The sequence below is a fragment of the Lynx rufus genome, unplaced genomic scaffold (assembly GCF_022079265.1).
Source record: "Lynx rufus isolate CCGP_SWC_20201006 ecotype Redwood Valley unplaced genomic scaffold, mLynRuf1.p SCAF_28, whole genome shotgun sequence".
In the NCBI taxonomy this organism is placed as follows: Eukaryota; Metazoa; Chordata; class Mammalia; order Carnivora; family Felidae; genus Lynx; species Lynx rufus.
Window position 1 is genome coordinate 2,081,623 of NW_025814843.1, and position 27,853 is coordinate 2,109,475.

The 27,853-nt window shown below is 49.8% G+C and overlaps 1 protein-coding gene across 1 annotated transcript in view; it reads left to right on the forward strand.

Moving 5' to 3' along the window:
* Nucleotides 1–4,410: 4,410 nt before the first annotated feature.
* Nucleotides 4,411–27,853, forward strand: part of EPN2 (epsin 2) — an 86,357-nt gene continuing 62,914 nt past the window's right edge. The window contains exon 1 of the mRNA XM_047089681.1: nt 4,411–4,518. The gene's annotated coding sequence lies outside the window, so the exon portion shown is untranslated. The remainder of the gene's footprint in view (nt 4,519–27,853) is intronic.

The window sequence follows — 27,853 nt, forward strand, 5'->3', positions numbered from 1 at the left end:
TGACTTTATTAAATGATTCGTAAGTTGAGCAGCACCCCATCTAGCAAGGAGAAGGACTGCCTATAAAAAATGGAAACCTTTCATAGGAAGGAAGGTGAGCCACAGAAGTTGTGAACAAAAGAAAAGAAAGGATTGTTCTAGGCGAGACCACCTTTCCTTAGGGGAAAGACTGGAGGGTCTTATTATACAGATTACTTCATCTTCCTTAGGTGGTGGTAGGGGTGGGTAAGGAGAGGGCCCACCTCATTGGTGCAATCCCATTGAGTGTGATGGATTATTCCCATTTCACAGATCAGGACATTGAGGCCTGGGGGGAACAGTGACATAGCCAAGGTCAAACAGCAAATCAGTGGATAAGAAGTTTGGTGTTTCTGGATCCCCAGCACAGGATTCTTTCTGCTGGACAAATGGTTTTGAATCTAAAGTTCAATCTTTGGTGAAGATCCCTGAGACCTCCTTCTGAACATTTTACTAGGTGATTCTCTTCTCTTCTTTTCTTTTCTTTTTTTTTTAATTTTTAAAAAATTTTTAAATTTTTTTAAATTTTATTTTCGACAGAGAGAGAGAGACAGAGCATGAGCGGGAGAGGGGCAGAGAGAGAGACACACACAGAATCCGAAACAGGCTCCAGGCTCTAAGCTGTCAGCACAGAGCCCGACGTGGGGCTCGAACTCACAGACTGGGAGATCATGCCCTGAGCCGGGGTCAGACCTCAACGCTCAGCGCTCAACGCTCAGCGCTCAACGGACTGAGCCACCCAGGCGCCCCTAGGTGATTCTTTTCACTCAGCATGCCCACCTTCCTTAACCCAAGACATCCCTGCCTGCTCTGCACAGCCATCTGTTTGTGCTTCTGAAACACCACTCCGACCAGCCCCAGTCACCGCCTCATTATGCATCTGGAACCAACTTCCAAATCCTAGTGGAAGTGGACTTTACCTCCATGTTGACTTCAAATATTCTAATGGATTAAGTTCTTTCTGGCTTATCTCTTAATTTAGGCAAAAGACCCTTCGGGCAAAGCATCCCCTGAGGAACCAAAACTACCCCCTCAAGCAATAAGGACTGACCTGAGCCAGCCAGACCCCGCCCGCAGGTGACTGACTCCAAGATGACCATGGGCCTGACCTTTACCGTCCACCTGCAGGTCCCCACCGATCTCTGTCCCGTATTTGCCTAATGTAAACCTGGAAGTATTTTCAGCACTTTGGAGACTGTCTTTGGAGACTATCTTTGAGGCAGTCCACTGTCTTCCCCGGGGCTGGCCTCACTGCAGTAAATCCGTTTCTGATTTCACCTCTGCTTCCCTCTCTCTGCCTTTGGATTTTGTCAGCAGTGAGCGGAGCGGCGGAACCTGGTCTGTTTGGGACCCCTGGAGTCAGGTGCTCTTGTACCCCTGAGCCCCGGCTACGCTAGGAAGGGCCGATGAAGATGTCTGCACCAGCCCTGTGCCCTGGGACTGCTTTGGGCGTGGGCACAGGGTCTGGCTTGTCCCTCAGCCTCCTCTGCAAGGCTGCTTACGTGCTCTGGACCAGAGTGTGGGTGTGAATCCCAGCACTGCTGTGTGCTGCCTCTGTTTCCTCATCTGCAAAATGGGGATAGGACTGCTGACCTTAAGGGCTCATCGTGAGGGTGAATTGAGAAAGGGACCATGGAAGAAGGTGCTATACTTCAAAGCGGTGCAGGAAGGAGAAATCACTTGGAGGAATGCAGGAATGTCCCCTCTGACCCTGCACATGGGTGGGGGTTTGGGGCCTCAGGAGGCCCTCCCCCACCCCCCAGCCTGGCTCAATCTCCAACTTACTTTCTGGGCTGTACTTAGCTCATCGTATCTTTTTTTTTTTTTTTTTGGGGGGGGGGACAGAGAGAGACAGAGCATGAACGGGGGAGGGGCAGAGAGAGAGGGAGACACAGAATCTCGGAAACAGGCTCCAGGTTCCGAGCCATCAGCCCAGAGCCTGACGCGGGGCTCGAACTCATGGACCGCGAGATCATGACCTGGCTGAAGTCGGACGCTTAACCGACTGCGCCACCCAGGCGCCCCCTTTTTTTTTTTTTAAGTTTGTTTGTTTGTTTATCTAAATAATCTCTGCACCCAACGTGGCTCTCGAACTCAGGACTCTGAGATCAAGAGTTGCAGGCTTCTCTGACTGAGCCAGCCAGGTGCCCCATCGTGATCTTTCTGTCTGTATCAATTTCTCTTTCCAAAACTTGCATCTTCTCTCTGTGGCGACACAGACTCGCTACTTGGGTGGGGAAGGGAATGGGTCCCATGTGCAGAAACATTGGCCTGGATGAGCAAGCCCTGGCATCTCTCCAAATTCTTGTCTGTAAAATGTGGACAGTAAGACCGCTCACCTTGTGAGGCTCTGGTGAGGTTTTAGGCCAGTGCTGTTCAGCGTGGTAGCATCCAGCCACATGTGGCTGTTTAAATTCATTAATTAAAATAAGTAAATAAATTCATTAATTAAAGTTAAATAAGGTCTTAAAAACTCAGCTCCTTGCTCACACTAACTGCATCTCACGTGCTTACATGTGGATGGCACAGTTAGAGAACATTTCGATCATTGCAGAAAGTTCTCTTGGGCAGCACTGGTTCAGACAATCTATCTAACACACTCCAGCCTGCACTGAGCACCCACAGTGTATTGGCATAATTCATCTGAGGTTGCAAATCCTAGTGAAAGTGAACTTTACCTCCATTTTGACCTCAAATATTCTAATGGATTAAGTTCTTTGAGGGCAGGGGCCATGATTCATGTAAAGCTCTGCTCTCCCAGAAGGCCCAGGAAGGCCCCGCCAAGAGTGAGCTGCAGTTTACGGGGGAGTGTTGAACTGGTTGAGGACCCTCTCCAGGAGGGGGAGTGGGCCAAGTTCAAAACTGGGAGCTCAGGTTCCTGCGACAAGGTTTAATTCACTCTCCTGGTGCAGAAGGGACACTGAACAGTGGGAGGGGGCTGCAAACCATGGGGAGGAGTTTCTAGCATCTGGAATTACCAGTGTTGGACTTTTCAAAGGAAAAATGACCGGGTGGGTTTACCAATGTGTTAGTTTCTCTCTCCGACTTCCTTGTTGCTCTCCTCCTCTCTCCCTCCCCTCTCTCCCTCCCCTCTCTCCCTCCCCTATCTTTTCTTTCCTTCCTTCTCTTTCAGTCTCTCTTTTCCCCTTTCCTTTCACTCTTCTATTTTCCCTGAGAAGGGAAGTCTAGATCCCAGCTTGTAAGAACAGAAGGGATGTCTTTATCCACCCGGTTTCTTCATAGGGAGGAGGAATGTAAGGCTCAAAGAAGTGCAGTGACTTTTGCCTAAGGTATCTTAGGAGAGCAGAATGGGACCCTGAAAACGGAGCTTGGCATAGTGTTGATGTCACCTGGGCCTCCTGGGAACAGGGATGGTGCTGTCCACAACCCAGCAAACCCTGAGCCATACCCCATACTCCGCGGTGAGGGGTTTCTGCTCACCCCACCCTGTCTGGAGTAGGTTAATGCCGTGAGGTCCCTGGAACCTCTCCAGGGTCTGCCTCTTCTCCAGCTTTGTCTTTGTCTCCCTTTGAGCCTTGCACAGAGCTTGGCACATAGCAGGTGCCTCATGCGCACTGGTTGAACCACATGGAAGGAGCGGTTCGGGCTGCTCTTTTGAGAGTTCCAGGCCGTGTGAAGGGGTGAGTCTGTGAATTCCTCACGTGAGGATGACGCTGAGCCAAGGGATCCACCTTCTAGACCCCTTTGGCAGTCTAGCCAAGGCGATGCACCCCTTTCTCGGAATGATTTTTGAGTGTGTTTTATTGAAGTATTAACACACATACGGAAAAGTGCACACGTCTAACGTGTACATCGGTAAATTTCCACAAAGTGAACGCACTTGTGACCCTAGCACCAAGCTCAAGAAACCGAAAGTGACCGGTGCCCCAGGAGCCCCTGGCGCCCTCCAGGCTCCACCTCCTGAGAGAAGCCCCTATAGGGACAATGTTTTCAAGGGCATACTGCGAGGGGAAGAACGGAATTTCACGTCCGATGAGGGCTCGGGGTGCGTGCCTGAGGCTGGTGAGATGCTTGTGGGGTATGGGGTGTGGGGGGACTGGGTGGGGGGGGATCTCAGGGAAGGTTGCCGAGCGCGTGGGTTCGGGTATGAGTTCGCCAGGGCTTGTAGGCGGTTGGGGGGGGGGTCGTCGAGACGAGTGTGTGGGACTTGGGGGAGGTCTGGGGGATTCGGGCGTAAGCCCCGGGCGCTGCAGGAGGGCCGGGCGTTCCGCTAGGGGTCGCGGGTCTGGGGGGGGGGGGGGGGAGGTCGCGGAGGCGGGGCCTCGGGGCGGGGGCGGGGCCTCGGGGCGGGGCCGGCGGGCGCGCGCACGCAGCCGGCGCGCCCCCTCCCGGCCGCCATGTTGGCTGGTGTGTGGGTGTCAAACGGAGCTGGACGCGGCGGCGGCTGCGGCGGCGGCTCCGCAGGCTCCGGTCGCTCCCGCCTCCTCAGCGCTGGCGGCGGCCGCAGCCGCGCACCCGGGCGGGCTCGGAGGAGCGGAGGTGAGCGGGGCCCACGCGCCTCGGGGGGCGGGAGCGGGGCCCCAGGGCGCGGACCCTCCCCTCCCTAGGGCGCGGACGCCCTCGCAGAGCGGCTCCCCTCCAGCCCGCCCCCCAGAGCATGCACCCCAGCTGCCCCAGCTGGGTCCCTGCCTCGGGTGGGACCCTTTTCTTTCCAGCCAGGCCCGTCCCCACGGGCTGGGGCATGGCCCCCCTCCCCACCTGGATCCCTCTTTCCGCTGCAAAGACCCCCACCCCCCCCCCACCCCGTTTCCCTATCGGGGAGCTTTTGCTTTTATATTCTCTGAGTCTGAGGCTCCTCTTACTCCCACCCCAGATCTAGGAGCCCTCTCCGGGCCCCCATCCTCTTGCCTTTCGGCTTGGAACCACCCCGCCCCTCCTCCCCAGATCACTTTCCTCCCCACCTCGGGCCAGGCACCCCTTTCCTCCCTCCCGCCCCCGTGCACAGCCCAGCCCCCGTTTCCTCCAGGAATCGGGGGAGGGGTCCCCGCTGTCCGGGATCCCATCCCGTCGCCCCTCTCCTTCGGGCTGGAGCGGGGCCCCTTTCCCTCCCCAGGGACCAGGTTCTCCCTCCCCACCCCCGACCCCCACAGCACAGCGGGGACGGGGGCGGCAGAGCCGGGCTCCAGCTGCCTTTTGTTCCGCGTGGGATGGCAGAGACCCCGCCCGGCGGTCCCGTTCGGCTGATCCGGGTGGGTTTATGGGTGCGTGGGGTCCGGCCTCTTCAAGGAGACCCTCTCTCTGCCCGTGGGGCGGCTCCCCCTGAGCAGAGCGTGTTGGGAGAGGCTGGCCGTTCCTAGAGGAGTCTGTGCCAACAGGTTTTTGTTTGCGACCTGAAGTTGGCCCAGTGGCTTTGCGGGGGGGCGGGGGAGAGTGGGGACAGCTTGTTGTCCCCTGAAACCCCAGAAGGGGCCCGTGAAAGCCCATTCCTCCGCCCTGGGACATCGGCCGGGGGTCCCTTCGCTGTTTCGTCCTGGGGATGCATCTGAAATCTGTGCTTTAAGAGAGAACGGGGCCTGACCATCATTGGGGTTCAGATGGGGGAAACTGAGGTCCAGAGATGTAGTGATTTGCTCAAGGTCATGCACTGGTACCGTGTCACCGCCAGAACTAGAAGGTTGGTCTCCGGGGCTTGCTTTCCAGGACATTTTAGAATTTTTTTTTTTTTTTTTTTAGAGAGATGTTCAGGATATTATCCCCCTCCCCCTCCCCCTTTTATTTTTAACATTCAACACAAGATAACAGGCACGAAAAGATGTGAAGTATGAGTTCTTGCTTTCCACCTCCAGAAAATGCCCTGTGAAAGAAGAGATTGCAACAGGAGGTTAAAGGGATAGAAAAAGGTGAATTTTAATTACTCTCCCCCCCACCCCAATTACGTAAGATAATGAAGATTTGGCCGAAAACACGTGCATCTTGTAGCCCTAGATACCAGATGATAGGTGCTGGCAATATCAGATACTGAACCCTGCACAGCCTTGATTGAGTTTGCACTGATAATTAAGTTTTCGTCTGTATTTAAATGAACATCAGGAGGGACTACAGTTTGTTTCAAAATTGTTCTTGTGCCAGTGAGTGTATTTGGGGTAAGTGATGGTGTTGGGGAAGCCATCAAGATCTGATCTTTTATGTATCTGCATTTTCCCTTTCATATTTTAAAGCTTACTAGTTTCTTTAGTTCTCATATTCGGTTAGTCATGTTACCCGTCGCACTGGGCTTTTCTTTTGTAAGCGCCGAATGAGATACCGGCTAGTAGAGTTGGGTAAAGTGCAAATTGTTGTGAGACATGATTCACGATTGTTTCCCCTCAAGGTCCTGAAACAGGAGCAAGTTTGGATTGTCCCGTGGGATGTACTGATCTCTCCTGGTTTCCACAGGCTTTTTGCCTCCTTGAACCTTGAGTTTGGCAGATGGGGAGTTCGGTGGAGAACTCTTCTCCCAGCAAGATGTGCTGTACCAAACACCCGTGGTGCATGTGAAGAAATGTAAAACTTTCAAATGAGGATACCTCGTTTGGTATATGCAGCCTTAGAAATGACCCATCCCTTGTAAAAAAGCCTTTGCAGAAATACAGTGGATGCCTCTTAATGTAACTGCCTTCCATGATAAGGTGTGGATTGCCTGAGACTTGGGATTCTGGTAGGAGTCCTACAAAGGTAGATGCGTTTTTAGGGCTTTGATTTGTTTTAATGGCTGGGCTCTTGCTGAACTTAAAGAGTGGGCTTTTTATTCATTTCTTTTTGAAGATTTTATTAGGAAGAGGGCATCTTCCAGTTCTTTGTGGACTAAAGTGCCAAGAAATTTTCATGCAGGAATTGTCCTTTTCATCCTCTTGGGAAGCGCATTAAAGTTGTTAAAGCTTCTTGGCAGTTGGTCTTACTGTTGTTCCCCAGAACCTTCCTGTCCGAGTGATGGGGCCCGGATGACTGCGGTGGTTGTCGCTTTATGGCATGAGTACCTGGTGACCCTGAGCCTTGGAGAAATGACAGGGCTTGCATTTGGGGAACTTGAGGTTGGGGAGGATATGAGGAATTTTCTAGTTCTACTCCCCTGTTTGTCTGCTGGGCTTTCTATTCATGTGTTCAGTTTAAACAGACCTCTTCTGTCAGGCCTTTGCCGGCCACCTCCACCAGTGTTTGGGTCCCTCAAACCCTTCTCTTCAAGCCTCACCACCCCAAACAGCCTTTCGGGGCACTTAGTCACGTTGTCTCAGTATCGGGCTTTTGCAGCACTGTGACATCTTTGAGGCCAGCGACCGCCCTCCCAGTCTTTGCTTACTTCTCCAGTACCCAGCTCAGGCTCTGACACATGGTCGCTGCTCGGAACAGGTCTAGGATGTGAATAACTCCTGGGGGCAGAGGAACAAACTTTGATTGGTCCCCTGCTACAGGCTCCACTATTTCGCCTTGCTCTTGCAAAAACCACTACTGTTGGTCCCGCAGTCATCTGTCATATGGGTGTGTCACGTCACATGGCACATGGGCGTCTTCAGCCACATGTGTGTTATCCCCCACCTGCAGTTGTGAGAACTGAGACCCAGGTGCTGAAGTCCTGTGCTCAAGGCCACACAGCCACTAAGTGATGGGGCTGGGATTCCAGCGGGTTTGTTGGGGTTCCAAAATACTCTTATGCCTTTTGCCTCACTGGAGAAACCAAGTCTCAGAGAGACGAAGAGACTTGTATGAAGCCCTCCTGCAAGTTGGCAAGGAACTGAGTGACGTCACTAAGGTCGTCGAGGGTGGGAGAGAGCACATTTTGTTTGGCCTTGTGAAACGACTATGGCCATCGGTTGAGTTTTTGAACATTGACAGGCTTTCTGATAACTTCGTCGATGGTATTTTCCTTGGTCTGAAGGGGTCTAAAAATAGAAACTTGGGAAAACAGATACAGTGAAATAAGTGTACGTGCCGTTGAGTGAGTGTATCCCGTCCATCTATGGACTTGTTTGGTTCCATCTATTTTTACTGTCAGATGGTTAAGTTTTTCATGTCTTGAAATGCAAAGTTGTTTCAGCAGACTTTGTTTTTTTTTTTTTAATGTCATTTCATTTTGTCTTCACATCGACCTATGACACAGGGATCACCACCCATCTGTGAGTGGAAAAATGGAGGCCCAGAGATGTTAGGTAACCTATGAGGAATTCGCACAGCCAGCAGCCAAACCAAGGTCTGTGTGATTCTCAAACCTGGGTGCCTCCTCCTCCACCAGCTCCTGTATAAAGCCCCTCAGTGTTATGTGTGCTCATTTAATTTATTATATAGGATAAGCCTGTGATCTGAAAATCACCACCGAGTTTCTGTAGAAAGTTGGAAATTTGTGAATGAGATTTCTTTTTCCTGACCTTAGGGTCAATGAAACCACTGTAAGTTGAATGTCAAGAGTTTAATGAACCAATTGAACTGACGGACGCTAGATTTAGGGTTAGATTAAAAAAAAAGAAAGAAAGAGAGAAAGAGAGAAAAAGAAAGAAAGAAAGAAAAAAGAAAAGGAAAGAAAAGAAAAGAAAGAGGCTTGCCTCCTTTGAACCAGATCTGCAACATTGTTAAAATGTTCCGTGTCCGCGCATTGGATTCTTTGTGGTGACTCATTCCCAGCATCCCCAGGTACTGGAACCTGCTTTGTGCCTGGGCACAGAAAAGCCTTCCTGTGGGTGTCAAGGCTGCATTCTCAAGCGTTCTGGAGACAGAACAGGTAACTTCTCTTTCTGTTCAAAGCAGTGCCAGGAAGTGGGTGCACAGAGGGCTGTTCAGAGGACTCCCCCCTCCGCCTTCCCTTCGTGGCAACCCCGCTGATAAATGGAGCAGGGAGAAGCAGGCTCGTCCTGAGGGATGGCCGACCATCTAGGGCTGATGCATGATGTGGGTTTAAAAGCATCTATAATTAATCAGCTCTGAGTGCAGGCTCCATCATTCCTCTTTCCCACCCCTCTTAAGCTAATGTCATCTTCGCATCCTGGTGGCTCGGTAGCTGAGAGCACCACATGGTCCAGACAGTTTGGCTACAAAGTCCGTGTGAGAAATAGCTGTGGAATCAGACGTGGGTACAAATTGGTCTCCTGGCTGGGTGGTGTTGAGCACTGTACTCAAGGAGCTTCATCTTCTGCATCTCTGAAGTGGGGCTAATAGTAACCATCTTGCAGAACAGACTAGTGTTTCTCAGACTCCAAGCGTGCATTGGAATCACCCCGTGGCCCGTTAGACACGTTGCCGGACTCCGCCCCAGAGTGTCTGATTCAGTAGGTCTGAGGTGAGGCCTGAGACGTTGCATTTTCAGCCAGTTTCCAGGTGTTCCTGATGCGCCTGGTCCAGGAACCAGGTTCGGGAACCCTGGCCCAGAGGACCGAATAAGAAGGCGTGTGAAGGTGTCAGCACTGGGTGACTGTGCTGAGGGCGCTCACACACAGCAGTGGTTTTCTGCCTCTGAAATGCTTCTGGATTGCTCGGAAGATGATGGCATGACACTTGGGAAGGGACTTTGGTTTGTCAGATGTTTTCGCTTCGTTCTTATGTGATGATAACTTGGACCGTGGTCACAGGCATCATCACTATGGGAGTTAGTTGGGATGTTTTCCTTAATGAAGGGAATGTAAGACATCAGTGCCCTTCAAAGAGGCGCTAAATCTAGGATTCTGTTAGAAAAGCCGGTTCATCATTCCCACACATCAAACAAGATGTTCACTGTCAAGGCTTTTTAGAAATGCAGCTGAGAAAGGGCAGGGCACCAGACAGACTCCCACGGGGCCATTAGGGATGGCCACTGGTATTAATGGAAGTCACTCCTCCTCCTTCCCCATGGTTCAGATTGATTTAATATTCTTTGGTGTTTAGGGTTTGGGGGGAAAAATTCATTTTCCACCAATAGTAATTATCGTCTTGTCCATCAAAACCAAACATGGTCTGTGTGAGTGTGTGTGTATGAGAGAGAGAGAGAGAGAGAGAAAGAGAGAGCGCCCTAATGGTTTTCTAATGTCTCCTGTGTGCCAGGCCCTATGCTACTCCATCTACGTACAATATTTAATTTCATTCTGTTCCTCCAAGGCCTGTCACGATTTCCCTTTTTGCATATGCAAAAACTAAGGCTCAGAGGTTCAGCACCCTGCCCCAGGCCACACAGCCAGTAAGTACCCCACCTAGTTTTTGCTGCCACCTGTGTCAGATTCAAAACCACATTATTTTCACTGCCTCACTCTGTAGCCATGCCAGGTGCTCCCATTGCTTTGCTAAACCCTCGTAGCAACCCTGGGAAGTACACGTTTCACAGATGAGTAGACCAGCTCGGGGGGGGGGGGGGGGCGGGGGGGTCAGGCTGGTTCATGTGTACCCATCCAGTCCCATACCTGTCTGGTTTTGGAGCCTCATGAAGCTGTTTCTGTGGCAAGACCTCACCTCCCTGTCCAGGGCCACAGAAGTAAATTCTAAGACATACATCTGCCTGGATGCTTACAGCGGGGGCCTGGGAGGACCCCAGCTGGGTTGGCTGGGAGGAAGTCTGTGTGGGCTGGTAAAGGTTTTTGTGTTTGCAAAACTGTGTTAAAATAATTGCCCAAATTGCTCTGAGGAAAGGGCTCATTTCTTTTTTACTCTGTAATCCTGAAGCTCTGCACATTGGTTCTGTAAACATGACACATGAGAATTAAGGACTAAAAAAAAAAATCCTCTGGTTAATGCTGTTGTTAAAACGTGATCAAATTCACGCAGAGGAACTTGTTAGTCTTAAACAGTTATGTAAATAAAAATATAAAGTGTCTCCTTCCTCAGTAGGCAATTAACATATGACTTGTAGCAAATGGGTCATTTTTCTGGTCTTAACAGTGTATGTGGAGGTTGGGGTGTGATCACTTTCCCAAGGTTTAAAAATTGCCTGCAGCTCCCAAGCCAAGGAGTGGTAAACAGCTATGTGTCAGTACCTGCCCTGCACTCTTGGGAAGCCCTGGAGGTTTGGACTCAAATTTGTTGTTCTGTAAACGCTTTCAGGCTGAGGTGAATAAATCATCAGAGCTGGAAGTTGGTTCTGCAGAGTCTGCCCCGGGCCCGTCCTTCCTCCCTCCCCAGAAAAGTCATAGCAGTGGAGGAATACTGACAGGCTAAAAAAATCACATATTTACTTGAAAGTGACTTCTCCGCGAGTGCCTGGTGATATCCAGTGCTGTCCTGGGGTATAATGACTGTACCTGGGATCCCAACGTTTGGGAAACACATGATGAGGGGAGTAACTTTTATGCCACTTCATGAGAGGCAGTTCAGCTGATGCAAAAGCATGAGGATCAAACCGAGGACCATTCTATGACATTAGGGCAGAATATTTGAGGTCACCGTCGACCTGGAAAATCTGCGACATGTGGTCTCTTGTCAAGATGATGCGCGTCGGGGAAATGCTGTGTGTCTTGCCACGGATTGAGAAGACAGTATTTGTGAGACAATAGAAGCTGGTGGTTTGCTAAGCTGTGATTTTGATTCTTTGTTAGGACATCAAGAATGCAGAAAAATCTAGAAGAGTCAGGGAAGACGTCAGGGAGAAGATAGGATTTGAGGTAGACCTCAAAGGACAGGGACCAGTATCCGGGTATAGAGGACAAATGGGAAGGCATTTCAGGTCGAGGGAACATCAGGGGGCGAAGCTTGGGGTGGGCGTGGGCTGGGGCCTGCGTGTGGGGTGTGCGTGGCACCCCACGTACACAGAAACAGCTCTGCCCGGGGGATGCTGGGAACAGTGAGGACAGGTGGCCCGATGGCCACTGGCTCTGATGGGGCAGCGGCCTTGGGATTTGGTGGTGTGGGCAGTAGGGCGCTCAAGTGTTTGGGGTGGGGCCCTCTGGCAGGGCCTGACCTGTCAGATCGGTGAGACGAGATAGGTCACAGTTCCAGCAACAGCACGAGGGTGCGCGTCAGAGTGAAGGGAGGTCCTGGGGTCCGGTTCTGTTTGGGGAGAGGCAGGTGCCCCGGGGGGCCTCCGTGCTGGCTGGGGAGAGTGGATGTGACACCCTGAGAGCCTGCAGTTTTTACCCTTGGCTGCACCTGCAGGTCACATGGCCTGGAAAGCTTTTTAAAAATGCCTGTGATGGGGCCCCACCCCAGACCATGGAGGAAAAGCCAGTCGTTTTTTTTTTTTTAGAAGTACCCCCAGATGATGTTCATGGTTTGTGTGGGCCAGCAAGATGAACTGTGTGCTCAGGGGAGCCTCTGGGCGTGTCAGGGATTAGAAGGTGGGAGCCAATTGGAGCACGAGGAGAGCAAGAAGCCTTTGCAGTGATGAGATATGAGGTGCTGGGCTCTGAGCTACTGTAGAGTAACCAAGGAACCAGCTTGAGGAGGAATCGTGCCAGGGAGAGATCCGCCGCCCCCCCCCCCCCCCCCCCCCCCCCCCCCGGGCTGCTGAGGTTTGCCTTTGAGCTACTTTGCAAAAGGGGGCTGGCCCAGCAGAGAGTGTAAACTGGGTGAGGGCCGGAGAAAAGATTGTGCCCCACCCGTTTGGCAATGTTCCTCCCCCCTGATTTTCAGCCAGGAGTATGGAGCAGGCACGGCGGGTTCTTATCTGGCCATTCAAGCCTACGAGCCAGATTCCTTCCTACACCCCTGATTGTAACGACTGCAGCAAACACCGCTTGTAAAACTTAACACTACATTTGTTCACAGAAGTTCCATTAAAGGTAGTTGTAGGGGCGCCTGGGTGGCGCAGTCGGTTAAGCGTCCGACTTCAGCCAGGTCACGATCTCGCGGTCCGTGAGTTCGAGCCCCGCGTCAGGCTCTGGGCTGATGGCTCGGAGCCTGGAGCCTGTTTCCGATTCTGTGTCTCCCTCTCTCTCTGCCCCTCCCCCGTTCATGCTCTGTATCTCTCTGTCCCAAAAATAAATAAACGTTGAAAAAAAAAAAAAAATTTAAAAAAAAATAAAAATAAAAAAAAAAGGTAGTTGTAATTTAGAGTACCTAACTGAGATAGATTTGCTTTTAGTGGAAGATGTCTGGAAGAGAGATTTTACCTGGTGCATTTCATGCATATCACAACATCATAATTTATTATATTTTCAGAAAGAAATTAGTTTGCGGTCCAATTAATTCTGTAATGTTTATTGAGCACATATGTACTGTGCTCCATAGGTTGGGAATACACGGATGGAGAGGTGTAAGTTCCTGGGCTCACGTAGCTTATGGTGCACAGAGAGTGGCTCCTGACGGAAGGATAAGTGATGGCAGCCTGGGAGGGAGGGTAAAAAGTGGTATCAGATACCCAGAGTGAGGCCGAAGGCTTCAGGGGAAAGGGTAGGTAGGTAGAGTCTTGCAGGGAAAGGGGGAGCTCTGGGGGACGCAGAGGAGAGGCCTCCAGGCCAGAGAACAGGGCCGGGCCAAGGGCTGAAGGGGAAGGTGTGAGCTCGAGCTGAGCGAGGGTGTGGAGGAGGAAGGGCCGGACGAGAGGCGGAACAGGCGCGCTCTGAGTCGGGACGTGGCTTTCACACAGTCTTTTGGTGGTGAGTGGGCAGCGCCCTGGGTCCTCCACGCTGCCTCTGATTGGAGCAGCCCTGCTCTGCTCTGCTCTGCACGTGGGAAACTAAAAAGAGCTCATTTGAAAAGTGTTCCTCTGCTGTTTCAAAAAAAAAAAAAAAAAAAAAAAAACCCCAAAGGGATCTCATTGCTGTAGGTGCAGGGGAGTCACTGACAGCAAGAGAGCGCCCTGTGGGTGGCCGGGAGAGAGGGCCTGGAGGCTTCCCCAGGGAGCTGAGAAGCCCTCACTTCTTTCTTTCTGCAGGAGAAGGCAGGGCTGAGAGGGGTTCTCACCTCTTCCACCCTCTGCTCTAGGCCACTCTCCCAGGTCCCAGGGTGAGGTCTGGGCCATGTGCCGTGCTATGGCTAACAGGTCCTTTGGAAATGGAGCCCTTTACGGTCAAATAGCTCTGTTTTTGTCTTTTTCTCTTCTGTAAATAAGCTGTGTGCCCAAATGGGGCTTGAACTCATGACTCTAGGAGCAAGAGTTGCATGTTCTACCGACCGAGCCAGCTGGGTGCCCCAAGCAGCTGTATTTTCCACAAATCCCTGGAGAATTTTATGACCAGGTCATAAAGGTAAGGGACCTAGCAGCTCACCCTGGGATGCATGTCCGAGAGATCACGTGCCAGGCTCTTGTGCTGGGTACCTAGGAGGTGGCCCAGCCCTCAACTCTTCTTAGAGTAGACTAGACAAGAGTGGTCCACAGGCCCCATGCAGCCCACAGATGTATTTTGTCTGGGCTGTGCTGGGCCTTTTTAAGGAATTAAAGTTGGTTGCCCTATTTGTTTCCTCTGGCTGCTGTAACAAATGACCACAAATGCAGTGGCTTAAAACAACAGTTGTGTAGGTTAGAATTCTAACACAGGTCTCAGTGGGCTAAAATCATGGTGTAGCCAGGGCAGTGCTCCTTTCTGGAGGCCTTAGGAGAAGATCTGTTTCCTCGTGTTTTCTGGCTTCTGGATGCTGCCCTCATCCCTTGATTGGTGGCCCCTTCTGTCTTCAAAGCCAGCCACAGTTAGGCTGTGTCTTTATGCCGCATCATTCTGACAGGGACTTTTCTGCGTCCCACTGCCACTTTTAAGGATCCTTGCCATTACAGGGGTAATTCAGGATCTTCCCTATTTTGAGGTCAGCTGTTCAGAAACCTTAATCTCATCTGCTACCTTAATTCCCCTTTGCCGTGTAACTGGGATTAGGATGTGGACATCTCTGGGAAGCCATTATTCTGTCTACCGCAGTTGCCAACATGAAAATCAGGAGATCTTGCATAGCAATCCAGACTTGCAGCTTCATTGACAAATCAGAACACTTGGCAGCCAGGGGCCTGCACTGTTGCCTGGCAACAGTGGGTCAGTGCCAGTGTCGGCGCCATCTCTGGATGGGGCTTCGTGTGCCAGTTCTCTGCAGCCCCCACCCCTCCCATGACGCCTGCTCACTTCCCTTCGTGGCCTGGGCCCTGCTCTGGAGACCCAGGACCCTACACAGTTCGTCACGGCAGTGTCTCCTGCTCAGGGTGGTGGGGCTTGCCAACCTCCCCTGTTCGATGCCCTCCTCCTTGCCCTCACGCTCCACCCTCTCTGCTTAGACACTTGTCTCCCACCCTCCTCTCCATTTCCCCCTCTCCCTGACCCAGGCCTCTACATTCCAGAGCATCTCTGATGCTATTTTAGGTGGGCGTTATTTGTACGATAACTCCTTGCCTCCTGTCCTCTCCTTTCCTGGCACCCCACACCGGTACATTCTGGTGCCTTCCATTTGATATCTTGCATCGGCATTTGTGAGAAGCAAGTCTTTACGATGCACCTTGAGAGTAGTGTCCATCAGAAGTCGGGATCACACAGCAAACATTTAGCTGAGCCTCTACTCTATGCCGTGTGCTTTCCCACCTACTGGGAATTCAGTGGGAAGGGTGGTAGGGATGCTGGCCTTGCCCCCCACCTCCATGTGGTTCTCCAAGAGGGAGGAGGAGAAACAAGTGGACAGGTGATTGCGATTTTAACCACCTGTTGCATCTAGGAAGAGCCTGGCAGCCTCCTGCTTCCCTGGGGCTGGGAGGCGAGCTCCGTTTGCAGTGGTAGGGGGTCCCCTGGCTCTGTTAAAGGCATTTCAGTGAAAGGTTTCCTTGTTTCCAGACCCTCGCTGAATTTGGGGGAGGCATCTCGAGGCCTACGTGATGTGTTGGTTTACAGTGTGAAGGACCAGGTCAGAGGACTCTGTGTCGCTGCCTGGCGGTCTCTCCTGGGGCTCTGGTTCTTTTCTGAGGAGCCCCTTGTGTGGCCTCTTGTGGACGGGCCTCCACAGTGACCCTGAACTGTAGGACTCAGGTGGAGGACACTGGGCAGAGCCCCCAGAACTTGACAGCTTAAGGGCATCTAGTTCTTTTACCTGCGCGGAGCATTATCTAGCATATTAAGGGTATTGGGGAACTTGCTTGAAAACAAAGTAAAACTTTTCATTATGGGGAATTTCAAACATAGAAAAATAGACTAGTTCAGTGAACTCCCAGCACTGAGCTTCAGGAGTTTTTTTTCCCTTTTTTAATGTTTATTTACTTTTGAGAGAGAGAGAGAGAGAGACAGAGCACGAGCAGGGGAGGGGCAGAGAGAGAGGGAGACACAGAATCCGAAGCAGGCTCCAGGCTCTGAGCTCTCGGAGCCTGGACGCGGGGCTCAAACTCATGAATTGTGAGATCATGACTTGAGCCAAAGTTGGACGCTTAACTGATTGAGCCACCCAGGCGCCCCGCTTCAGCAGTTTTAATCTAGGATCCTTCCCCCTACCCCTCTTCGATTCTTTCTTTCCTTTTTTTTTTTTTTTTTCCCCTCTTCGATTATTTCAAAGCAAATCCCAGACTTACTTCATTGATCAGTGCTTCGGTATGTATCGCTAGCAGATACAGACTCTTTGGAAACTTGTTTTTGTAATCTTTTTTTTTTTTTAATCTTTGTTTTTGAGAGAGAGTGCGCATGCGTGTGTGCAAGCAGGGAAGGGGCAGAGAGAGGGAGATACAGAATCTGAAGCAGGCTCCAGGCTCCAAGCTGTCAGCACAGGGCTCAAACTCACGAACCGCGAGATCATGATCTGAGCTGAAGTTGGATGCTTAACTGACTGAGCCATCCAGACGCCCCTGGAAGCTTGCTTTTAAGTGGAGACTAAACACCAGGCATCCTAATTTTGATTTCGTGTGCTCTGGAGTCAAAGCTGACTTTGTGGGTGATAATCTTGATACAAAATCTTGATGTGGGTTGAATTTTATTAGCACAACGAGAATTTTGCTATTAATTTTTTTAATTGCAAAATACATGTAACACAAAATTTACCATGGTAACCATTTCAAAGTGTTAAGAATTCAGTGGCATTAAGGGGCGTCTGGGTGGCTTAGTCGGTTAAGTGTTTGGCTTCAGCTCAGGTCATGATCCCACGGTCCATGGGTTCAAGCCCGGCGTTGGGCTCTGTGCTGACAGCTCAGGAGCCTGGAGCCTGCTTCGGATTCGGTGTCTCCCTCTCTCTCTGCCCCTCCCCAACTCATCTCTGTCTCTTTCTCTCTCAAAAATAAATACACATTAAAAATTTTTTTTTAAAAATTCGGTGGCATTAAGTGTATTTACACTGGGGCATGTGGATGACTCAGTTAGTTGAGTGTCCGACTCTTGATTTTAGCTCAGGTCCTGATCCCAGGGTCATGAGATCGAGCCCATGTCAGCTCTGTACTGGGCGTGGACCCTGCTTAAGATTCTCCCTCTCCCTCCGCTCCCCCCTGCCTGTCTCTCTCAAAAAAAGTATATATACACTGTTGTGCAATCATCACCACAATGTAGTTACAGACTTTTTTCATCACCCCAGAAGGAAACCTGTACCCATTAAGCAGTTATTCCCTATCCCTCCCATCCCCAGGCCCTGAAAACCACTAATCTGCTTTCTCTCTCTAGGGTGCTCGGCCTGTGCTGGGCATTTCATAGGCATGGAGTCATACGGGTGTGATCGTCTGTGTCTGGCTTCTTTCACGGAGTATAGTGTTTTCCAGGTTCAGCCCTGGAGTCACGCGTGTCATTCCTTTTTATGGCTAAATAATATTCCATCGTGTGGACAGACCACAGTTTGTCTATCTGTTCATCTGTTGATGGACATTTGGGTTGTTTCCACCTTTGGCAATTGTGAGTGGTTGCTACTTTAACTTGTCCGCGCTTACTTTGAAATGGGTGATGTGATGCATGGATCAAAAAGAAAATGTCGTCATAAAGGGGTGGGGGGGGTGGCTACTTCCATAATCTGTTGATTTTTAACCCATTTAAAAAGAACTTATTGGGGCGCCTGGGTGGCTCAGTCGGTTAAGCATCCGACTTCAGCTCAGGTCATGATCTCACAGTCTGTGGGTTCAAGCCCCGCATCGGGCTCTGTGCTGACAGCTCAGAGCCTGGAGCCTGCTTCCAATTCTGTGTCTCCCTCTCTCTCTGTCCCTCCCCTGCTCATGCTCTGTCTCTCTCTGTCGCAAAAAAAAAAAAAAAAAAAAAAAGAACTTATTACTGAAGTACATCATATGTAACGGAAAAGCATACTCCACGTCAGGGACTCAGGCCTGTTGCTTTTTTTCGGTGGCCATGAGGCCTGCTTAGGAGGCTGCCATCTGGGAGACACCCTCCTCTTCTTAGACCTGAGAGACCACAGCTATGGGTCTGAGGGTGGGCAGTGGCCTTTTTTTTTTTTTTTTTTTAAGCATTGGCATTGAGGGAAATGCTTGACTTTGACTCCAGAGTTATAGGGGCAGACTTGGTGTTTTCATGAGTCATTGCCTTTATTTCTATGCCTCAGTAAACAGTGTCTGCCCTTGTGTTGTCAGGTGCTGGAGGTCAGGGGCTTAGGTTAGATATGTTGTTATCAGTGTGCAAAATGAAGTGGGTTTGGTAACACGTTTTATATGTAGACATTGATTTCTGTTAGATTTTATTTCTAGCAAGGAGTTAGCGAACAGGCTTGAATAAGTCAACTGCTGACTCGTGGGGTGCCCGTCGCAGGGGCTGCCTTGTGGGGCGAGATGCTCTCTCGCATCATGCTGTGTGTCCTCTTTTGGAGGGTCCAGAGAGGTGTTCATCTCAGGTCCCAGGACAAGGAAGAACTCTTCTGTGAATTAGCTCTATTTCTGTCTTGTGGGCAGCGTGAATCATCTTTGCCTTGGCCGTCTGGAAGCTCAGCGCAAAGTCGATCATTTGGGCCCGCTCTAGTGTGGCCTGCACTTGGGGTTCTAACCTTGCTTTTTGGCCCAGCCTTTTGTTTTGTTTTGTTTTGTTTTCTTTTTTCCTTCTCTTTCCCTGTTGCTTGAGTTTCTTTGTTTACTTGCTTTTCATTGTTACATGGGTTTCTCTAAGCCAGTGATTCTCAACTGGGCTCAATGTAGTTTGTCAGGATAACCTGGGGAGCTTCTTTTTTTTTTTAAATGCCGATGCTTGGGACACCTGGGTGGCTCCATCGGTTAAGCCTCTGACTTTGGCTCAGGTCATGATCTCACCGTCTGTGCGTTCGAGCCCGCATTGGGCCCTATGTTGACAGCTCAGAGCCTGGAGCCTGTTTCAGAGTCTGTGTCTCTCCTCTCTGCCCATCCCCTGCTCGCTTGCTCTCTCTCTCTCTTTCTCTCAAAAATAAATAATAAAATTTTTTTAAATGCCGATGTTGGGTCCCCACCACCTTCTGTTTTAATCGTTTAGGCAAAGTGGCCTGAGCCTAAGTATTTTCCAAAGTTCCCCAGATATTCACCTGTGTGGCCAGGGTTGGGAGCTGCTGTTTTAGGCCGTTTCACATTCGTTTAGCGAACAAGACAGGGATAAACAGAAGAAAAGGATGGAGTCTGGGAGGACAGCTGACCCTAACGTATGGTGGTTTAAGCTCAGAGGAGCCAAGTAAAAGGGATTATGTAGCTTCCAGTGGTTTTCCTGCCAGTGGAACCAGTGGGAAAGCTCTGAGGGGATCCTCTCTGTGGCCAGAACTGCAGAAGGCTTAACTCCTGGGACCAGGGTTGGGGGGGGGGGGAGTGGCTGGGATTCTGCTCTGAATATCTCAAGCCTGCTTAGTGGTGGTACAGCTTTGTAACCAGGTCTTCTGGCCCATTCAGGACCCACGTCCCATACTTGGGACCTAGTTTGTGCTTTAATTCCATTTGTTATAAAAAGTAATCATGGCGTAGTCGGTTAAGCGTCCGACTTCAGCCAGGTCACAATCTCGCGGTCCGTGAATTCGAGCCCCGCGTCGGGCTCTGGGCTGATGGCTCGGAGCCTGGAGCCTGTTTCCGATTCTGTGTCTCCCTCTCTCTCTGCCCCTCCCCCGTTCATGCTCTGTCTCTTTCTGTCCCAAAAATAAATAAAAAACGTTGAAAAAAAAATTAAAAAAAAAAAAGTAATCATAGAGAAGACCCAGTGTATAAAGAGAAAATTTAAAACATGGTCTTTGCAACTAATCCGATTCCTCCTACACTTTGAAAAAGCACTGTCTCTGCCTTTTTTTTTTTTTTTTTTTAATTATTTTGGCGAGAGCACAAGCAGGGAAGGGGCAGAGAGAGGGGGACAGAGGATCTGAAGTGGGTTCTGTGCTCACAGCAGTGAGCCCGATTCCAGACTCAAACTCATGAATCGTGAGATCATGACCTGAACCAAAGTCAAAAGCTCAACCAACTGAGCCCCCCAGGTGCCCCTAGCACTTTCCCTGCTTTAAAGAGAAACAAGAAATTAGGAAAGAAAAGACATTCTTTATTGATTAAAAAAACTATATTTTGTTGGTAGAAGAAAATGGTAAATAGCACAAGAAATCACTGTAATCTGAATGCAAGGTGTTGGATAGATGTTAACCTTTGAAGAAAGAGAAACAAATGATTATCGAAACAAAACCAAACCCATTATTTCTTCCTTCATCCCACCCCATCATTGTTTTTATTTACTTCTTTCACTTTTTAACAAAAATCTTGTTAGCTCTTTTTCTCTTCTGATTATGTTTAAGTCCACTCTACCAAAATAGGTTATTTGCAGTATGGTATTTCCAGGCTGATTTTCTTTTTGCGCTAAGTCTCAGAGAATGGTGAGGGTGCCTGTTTGAATGGTCATCAAAGAAAATTTGGAAAGTTCACCTAAGTGGGAAGAACCAAACTTGAACTTGACCTATAGCCTTGCCCCTGTAGTCACTGTTAATAGTTTGGTTTGTTTTCTCTAAGTTGTTTGTTCGTTGAGTACCCAGGGGTCCTTGTGTTCTGTGTGACCATTGCCAGGATGGTCCAGAGCTTTCCCTTGAACAGCCACAGTGGGAAGAGGTCAGTGCCTCCTGCAGTTTGTCCCCTCGTCCCTTGCTGGGGGTGGCTCCGGTCTTCAGCCTCCAGAGGCTCTGGGAAGGCACTCAGGAACTCTCTGCTTTGCCGGATTGCTAAGCGCTTATTAACCAGTTGGATGTGGGTGAGGGAGAGGGGACCCTGACTGTGGAAGCTGTTGGTACTGGTGCGGAGATGGGAAGTGTAGAGGGGGAACCGGTCTAGGGGGAGGAGGGCTTCAGGGCCGGACGGTAGAGCCAAAGACTGACAGAGGCTTCCAGAGAGGGGCAGGCTGGCCCCTTGGGCAAAGTTACCTACTGGTCTCTGGGCCTCAGTTTCCCCCTCGATGGTATAAATGAGAGAGTGGGACTAAGCGATACCCAAGTCCGTCCTGACTCCCAAATGCTTTCTTCCATCCTCAGTAAGAGCGGCAGTCAGGCTGGCAGTTGTTTTTGTCTTCTGAATGTGTCTTTTCCCTTTGGTGAGCTGCTGATGAGGTGTCGGTGATGTGGGTGTCGGCATGTTCTTACCGCAGTTTATTGCCTCTTCTCAGAAGTCCCCGTCGGAGGAGGAAACAGGCCAGTTCCTTAGGAAATGTGTGTGCCTGGGGCTCAGCAGCTCACTTCTGATCCAACCCGGAGAGCTGGTCCAGGTTGTAGGTCAACCGGCTCGCTTCAGGGGCACCCGTGACATGTCCACGTGCGGTCATTTCCTTCTGGGGCCCTCAGCATTGCTGCCGCACGGGGACAGGCAGAGGGGTCATTTGTGGGTCCCTGTGAGTGGGTGTCCCACGCCGGGGACAGGTCCCCGCTTCTCTGTCCAGCGGTGTTAGGCACGCCTGGCTGGTTACTGAGCCAACCCCAGTGCCAAGCTGTTAGCTTTCCCACAAGACTGCACATCCCGGGAGGAGAGCAGACCCTGATGGGTGCCGCGTTCCGCCCAGGGCCTGGTGGTGGCGGATGGCTTAGTATAGACTTGTCACTTTGAGATTTTCATTTGTGTGCTACATCACACTACCAGCTGGTGGATATTTAAGAAGTCTTTTTGACAGAAACTTAAAAGCTATTGTGGAGGCTCCCCCCCCCCCCCCCAGTTTAGAAGAAGGAAATCCATTTAAAACTCAGAAAGGGGAAACAATGTTGTCTTCTTTAAGAGAAAAAAAAAAAAAACCCTCATTCTGTAACGTACCGGCTTCTGAATCAAGACTCAGAAATGAGATTAAAAAAACAAACAAACTGCCCTGTGATCTGTGCTGACAACACTGAGACTGCTTGGGATTCTCTCTCCGAGCCCCCCGCCCCCCGTCTCTGCCCTCCCCTGCTCATGCTTGCTCGCTCACTCTCTCAAACAAATAAACATTAAAAAAAAAACAAAACTGTCCTGTGAGGCTCATGGAAATCGAATTTGGAATTGGTCAGCCTAAAGTTTGTCTCCTTTCAGTAGGTAATGTGGAAATACGGTTTTGCTGTTGTTGTTGAACATGAGCACAGTACCTCGTTGGCTTGGCATGTTTTGAGCACTGAGTCACTTCAGAGGGAAATTTCCAGACAAGGATCACATCCCTCTGAGGGCCAACAGCCTGTCCTTCTCACTTGGCACTTCTTTTCGCCCTCTTCACACTTGCCCTGTTCCCCGGCCGGCTGCTGGCTGGGTGGTGAGGAGGGCTGCCTTCTGATCGAAAGGCCCAGGCTACCTGCTGGGAGCTTGCGGTCTCTGATGGGTCTTGAGGAGGCTGAGACTCCCCTCGCCCCGGAACGGAACGCCTGGAGGAAGAGTCCGTGTTCTCTGTTGCTGGCATCCAGGGCCCATTCCTGTTTGGCCTGCGTGCTCTCTTCTGGCCTCCTTCTCACTGCTGTCCCCTCCCCACTGGCCCGGCTGGGTCCTGAGCCCATCATTTTTGCTTGGAATGCACTCTGCCTGCCGCTCGGCCACCTTGACCTTCCCCTTGCCCGCTCCACCGCCGGCCTGTACCCCTTGGGCTTCCATAGTAGGGTGTCGGCTGTCTGTGTTTCCCTGCTTCCCATGGGCTGCGTTGTGTGAGCTCTTTGCAGACAGGGTTTGCGTCTGACTCACCTGCGTCCCCCAGCACTCTGCTGCCACCTGACCGGGGGCAGGTGTTGAGGACACACTTGCTGCACAAGTGGGGGCTCGTAGCCTCTTGTTCCTCCCTTCCTTGCCCCTGCCCCTGGTGGTCAGAGAGGCACCTGCTCAGGCCATGCAGGGGTGGGATGGGGGTGAGGGGTAGGAGGTGAGAGTAGCAGGGTGGCAGGGTGGGTGGGGGTGCGTGGACCTGTGGGCAGCGCAGGGGAGAGTGCAGGTTGGAACGGGGTATGGACAGCTGGGAAAGGCCACCACAGGCCATTTGTGGCCTTCCAGGTGTGAAACCTGAGGAGCCTGGCCTAGACGGATGCAGACTGTCTTCTAGTCCTTGCCCTTCAGCTTCCCAGCTGTGGAGGTGGAGGTGGGCTCTAACAGGTTGACAGGCTGAAGGACACAGGGCTGGGCGGAGGCTTGCGCCTGGCTGCTCATGGCACCGGCACGTTGGCCAAGGGCTTTGATATTTTTTAAAAAAATTTTTAATGTTTATTTTTGAGGGAGAGAACGTGAGAATGGGGGAGGGGCAGAAAGAGGGAGACAGGATCCTAAGCAGGCTCCTCGCTGAGTGCAGAGCCAGATGTGGGGCTCGAACTCATGAACGGCGAGATCATGACCCGAGTGGAAATCGAGAGTCAGCCGCTTAACTGACTGAGTTAAGCACCCATATGCCCCAATATTTTTTTAAATGAGGATGGGACTTTTTTTTTTTAATGTTGTTTTTTTTAATAGACAACACATTGACATAGGTTTGAAATAAAAGATTATTAAAGTATACTTTGAGAGATCTTGCCCTTCACCTCTGATCTCATCTGCCTTGTCCCCCCTTCTTTTTCTTTTTTTTTTTTTTAATGTTTATTTTTGAGACAGAGCACAAGCAGGGTAGGGGCAGAGAGACAGAGGGAGACACAGAATCTGAAACAGGCTCCAGGCTCTGAGCTGTCAGCACAGAGCCCAACGCAGAGCTCGAACCCACAAACCATGAGGTCATAACCTGAGCTGAAGTTGGAAGCTTAACCAAGCTGAGCCACCCAGGCACCCTCCCCCACTTTTTCTTTTTTAGCGTTTATTTTTGAGAGAGAGAGAGAGCGTGTGAGCGAGAGTGTTGCTGGGGAGGAGCAGAGAGAGGGAGACAGGGAATCCCAAGTAGGCTCCGTGCTGTCAGCACAGATCTTGACGTGGGGCTTGAGCTCATGAACCGGGAGATCATGACCTGAGCCAAAATCAAGAGTCAGATGTTCAACCAACTGGACCACCCAGGTGCCTCCGCCTTCTCCTGAATAGAGAGCCCCTTTTAGCAGTTAGGATATCCTTCTAGTGTTTCTTTACTCAAATAAAGCAAACACAAATTTATATCCTTATTTCTCCCTTTTTATTAGAGAAAAGAGCACACTACGCATAATCATTCTACACCTTGCTCTTTTACGCTACCACTGTAGCCTAGAGATTTTTCTATTTTTATACTTGGAGAATTATCATTCTCTTTCAGCTGTTTTGATATCGTGAAGTTGTTCCTTTGTTTGTTTTCTTTTAAATCCCATCCCCTGGGGCGCCTGGGTGGCTCAGTCGGTTAAGCGTCCAACTTCGGCTCAGGTCACGATCTCGCGGTCCGCGAGTTCGAGCCCCACGTCGGGCTCTGGGCTGATGGCTCAGAGCCTGGAGCCTGCTTCCGATTCTGTGTCTCCCTCTCTCTCTGCCCCTCCCCCGTTCATGCTGTGTCTCTCTCTGTCTCAAAAATAAATAAACGTTAAAAAATAAAAATAAAAAAATAAATAAATCCCATCCCCTAAACAAAGGCATTTGGGTTGTTTCCAGCATACCTCGCCTGCATCCAGTAGTCTTATCTGTGCACCTTTCCCGCGTGTGCAGGAGGACCTGAGGGTAGTGTCCCCCAGGGACACCGCTGGGTCAGAGGGCAAACACATTTGCAATGTGGGTAGATTTTGCTAAATTGCCCTCTGCAGGGGTTGTTCCAATTTGTACTTCCATCCAGCAGGTATGAGTGCCTGGTTCCCCACCGCCTTGCCGAGAGAAGGCATAGTCAGATGTTTGGATTTTTGCCAACCTGACAGGTGTAAAAGGCATCTCAGTGTAACCTTCAGTTTGCATTTTTCTGAAGTGTGAGCCGATCGTGTCATATGTTTAAGGACTACTTACTTATTTAAGAATATTTATTTATTGTTGGGAGAGTGCGTGTGGGGGGGTGGTAAGGAAAGGCAGACAGAGGATCCAAAGCGGGCTCTGTGCTGACAGCAGTGAGCCCGATGTGGGGCTTGAACTCACGAAACATGAGATCATGACTTGAGCTGAAGTCGGATGCTCAACTGACTAAGCTACCCAGGTGCCCCGGGACCATTTATATTTTTGTGTGGACGGTTCTTTTCTCATTTTTTTTCTTGGGTTATTGGTTGTTTATTTCTCACTGTGAGCTCTTTATGTTTTGGGGAGTTTAGTTCCTTAAGTTAGGAGTTGTAAAAATTTCTCAGGCTAGGAATTGTTTCGATCTAGCCAGATTCTTTAAGTACCTCCCTCCCACCCCCATCTCCTGTATTTAAAGATTCAGACTGTGGCCTTGGGACAGAGTCTGGTCCCTATTGGGACAGAACCACAGCCTTGGCTTCCTTCCAGGATTTTAAATTAATTGACCACAGACACGTTTTGAGTCTGCATGGGGGTGGGCTACGTGGTGTTGTGAAAACAACCAGCCCCTCATGTTTCTGTGGCCCGACACAGCAGAGACTTCTCTCTCTCCTCGTGCCGCGTGTCCAGTTTGTGCGGTCATCGGCGTCATTCACGGGCCCAGGCTGATGGAGGCACCTTTTTTTGTTGTTGGTGGTGGTGGTTATTAATGGCTTTATCGATTCACAATTTGTGCACCACGCAATAAAGTTCACTTGTTTGAGATACACAGTTCAGTAGTTTTTAGTATATTTACAGTTGTGCAACAATCAGCATAATCTTAACATTTCATCACTCCCCCAAACACCTCATACTCATACCCGTTAAGCAGTCCCCCCATGCCACCCCCAACCCCAGCCTTCCTTTACCTTCTGGCAACTGTCAGTCTACTTTCCGTCCTCTGGATTTGCCTGTTCTGGACATATAAACGGAGTTACGTATACAGTAGATAGCCTTTTGTGCCTGGCTCCTTTCTTTAAGCATGCGGTTCTTTTCTTTTTTATTTTCTTTATTATTTTTTAATAAAAAAATATGTATGTTTTCAGGAATAGAATTGTGATTCATCACTTATATACAACACCCAGTGCTCATCCCAACCAGCATCCTCCTTAATGCCCCTCACGCCACTAGCCCTTCCCCCACCCAACACCCCGCCAGCAACCCTCCGTTTGTTGTCTGTATTTGAGAGTCTCTTATGATTGCTCTCCCTCTGTTTTTATATTATTTTTGCTTCCCTCCCCTTATGTTCATCTGTTTTATATCTTATTCCACATATGAGTGAAGTCATATGATATTTGTCTTTCTCTGACTAATTTCGCTTAGCACAATACACTCTAGTTCCATCCACATTGTTGCAAATGGCAGGATTTCATTCTTTTTGATTGCCGAGTAATACTCCATTCTATATATATACCATGTCTTCTTTATCCAGTCATCCATCAATGGACATTTGGGCTCTTTCCATCCTTTGGCTATTGTCGATAGCGCTGCTATAAACATCGGGGTGCCTGTGTCCCTTAGAATCAGCATTTTTGTATCCTTTGGATAAATACCTAGCAGTGCAATTGCTGGGTCGTAGGGTAGTTCTATTTTTAATTTTTTGAGGAACCTCCATACTGTTTTCCAGAGTGGCTGCACCAGTTTGCATTCCCACCAGCAGTGCAGAAGAGATCCTCTCTCTCCGCATCCTCGCCAACATCTGTTGTTGCCTGAGTTATTAATGTTAGCCATTCTGACAGGTGTGAGGTGGTATCTCAGTGTGGTTTTGATTTGTATTTCCCTGATGATGAGTGATGTTGAGCATTTTTTCACGTGTCTGTTAGCCATCTGGATGTCTTCTTTGGAAAAGTGTCTATTCATGTCTTCTGCCCATATCTTCACTGGCTTATTTGTTTTTTGGGTGCTGAGTTTGGTAAGTTCTTTATACATTTTGGATACTAACCCTTTATCTGGTATGTCACTTGCAAATATCTTCTCCCATTCCATCAGTTGCCTTTTAGTTTTGCTGATTGTTTCCTTTGCTGTGCAGAAGCTTTTCATCTTGATGAAGTCCCAGGAGTTCATTTTTGCTTTTGCTTCCCTTGCCTCTGGAGACATGTCAAGTAAGAAGAAGTTGCTGTGGCCAGGGTCAAAGAGGTTGTTGCCTGCTTTCTCCTCTGGGATTTTGTTGCCTTCCTGTCTTACGTTTAGGTCTCTCATCCATTTTGAGTTTATTTTTGTGTGTGGTGTAAGAAAGTGGTCCAGGTTTGTTCTTCTGCACGTCGCTGTCCAGTTTTCCCAACATCATTTGCTGAAGAGACTGTCTTTGTTCCATTGAATGTTCTTTCCTGCTTTGTCAAAGATTAGTTGCTTGTACGTCTGTGGGTCCATTTCTGGATTTTTTTTTTGTTTGTTTGTTTCCATGATCTATGTGTCTGTTTTTGTGCCAGTACCATACTGTCTTGATGATTACAGCTTTGTGATAAGCTTGAAATCCAGGATTGCTATGCCTCCAGCTTTGGTTTTCTTTCTCAGGATCGCTTCGGCAATTTGGGGTCTTTTCTGGTTCCATACACATTTTAGGATTGTTTGTTCTAGCTCTGTGAAGAATGCTGGTGTTGTTTGAATAGGGATTGCTCTTTCAACGTATTTTCAAAGTTCATCACGTTGTAGCGTATATCTGTACTTCATTCCTTTTTAAGGCTGAATAATATTCTGTTCTGCACCACATTTTATTTACCCGGTCATCTGTTGATGGGCAAAGCTGTTTTCACCTTTTGGCTATTGTAAGCAATGCTGCTGTTA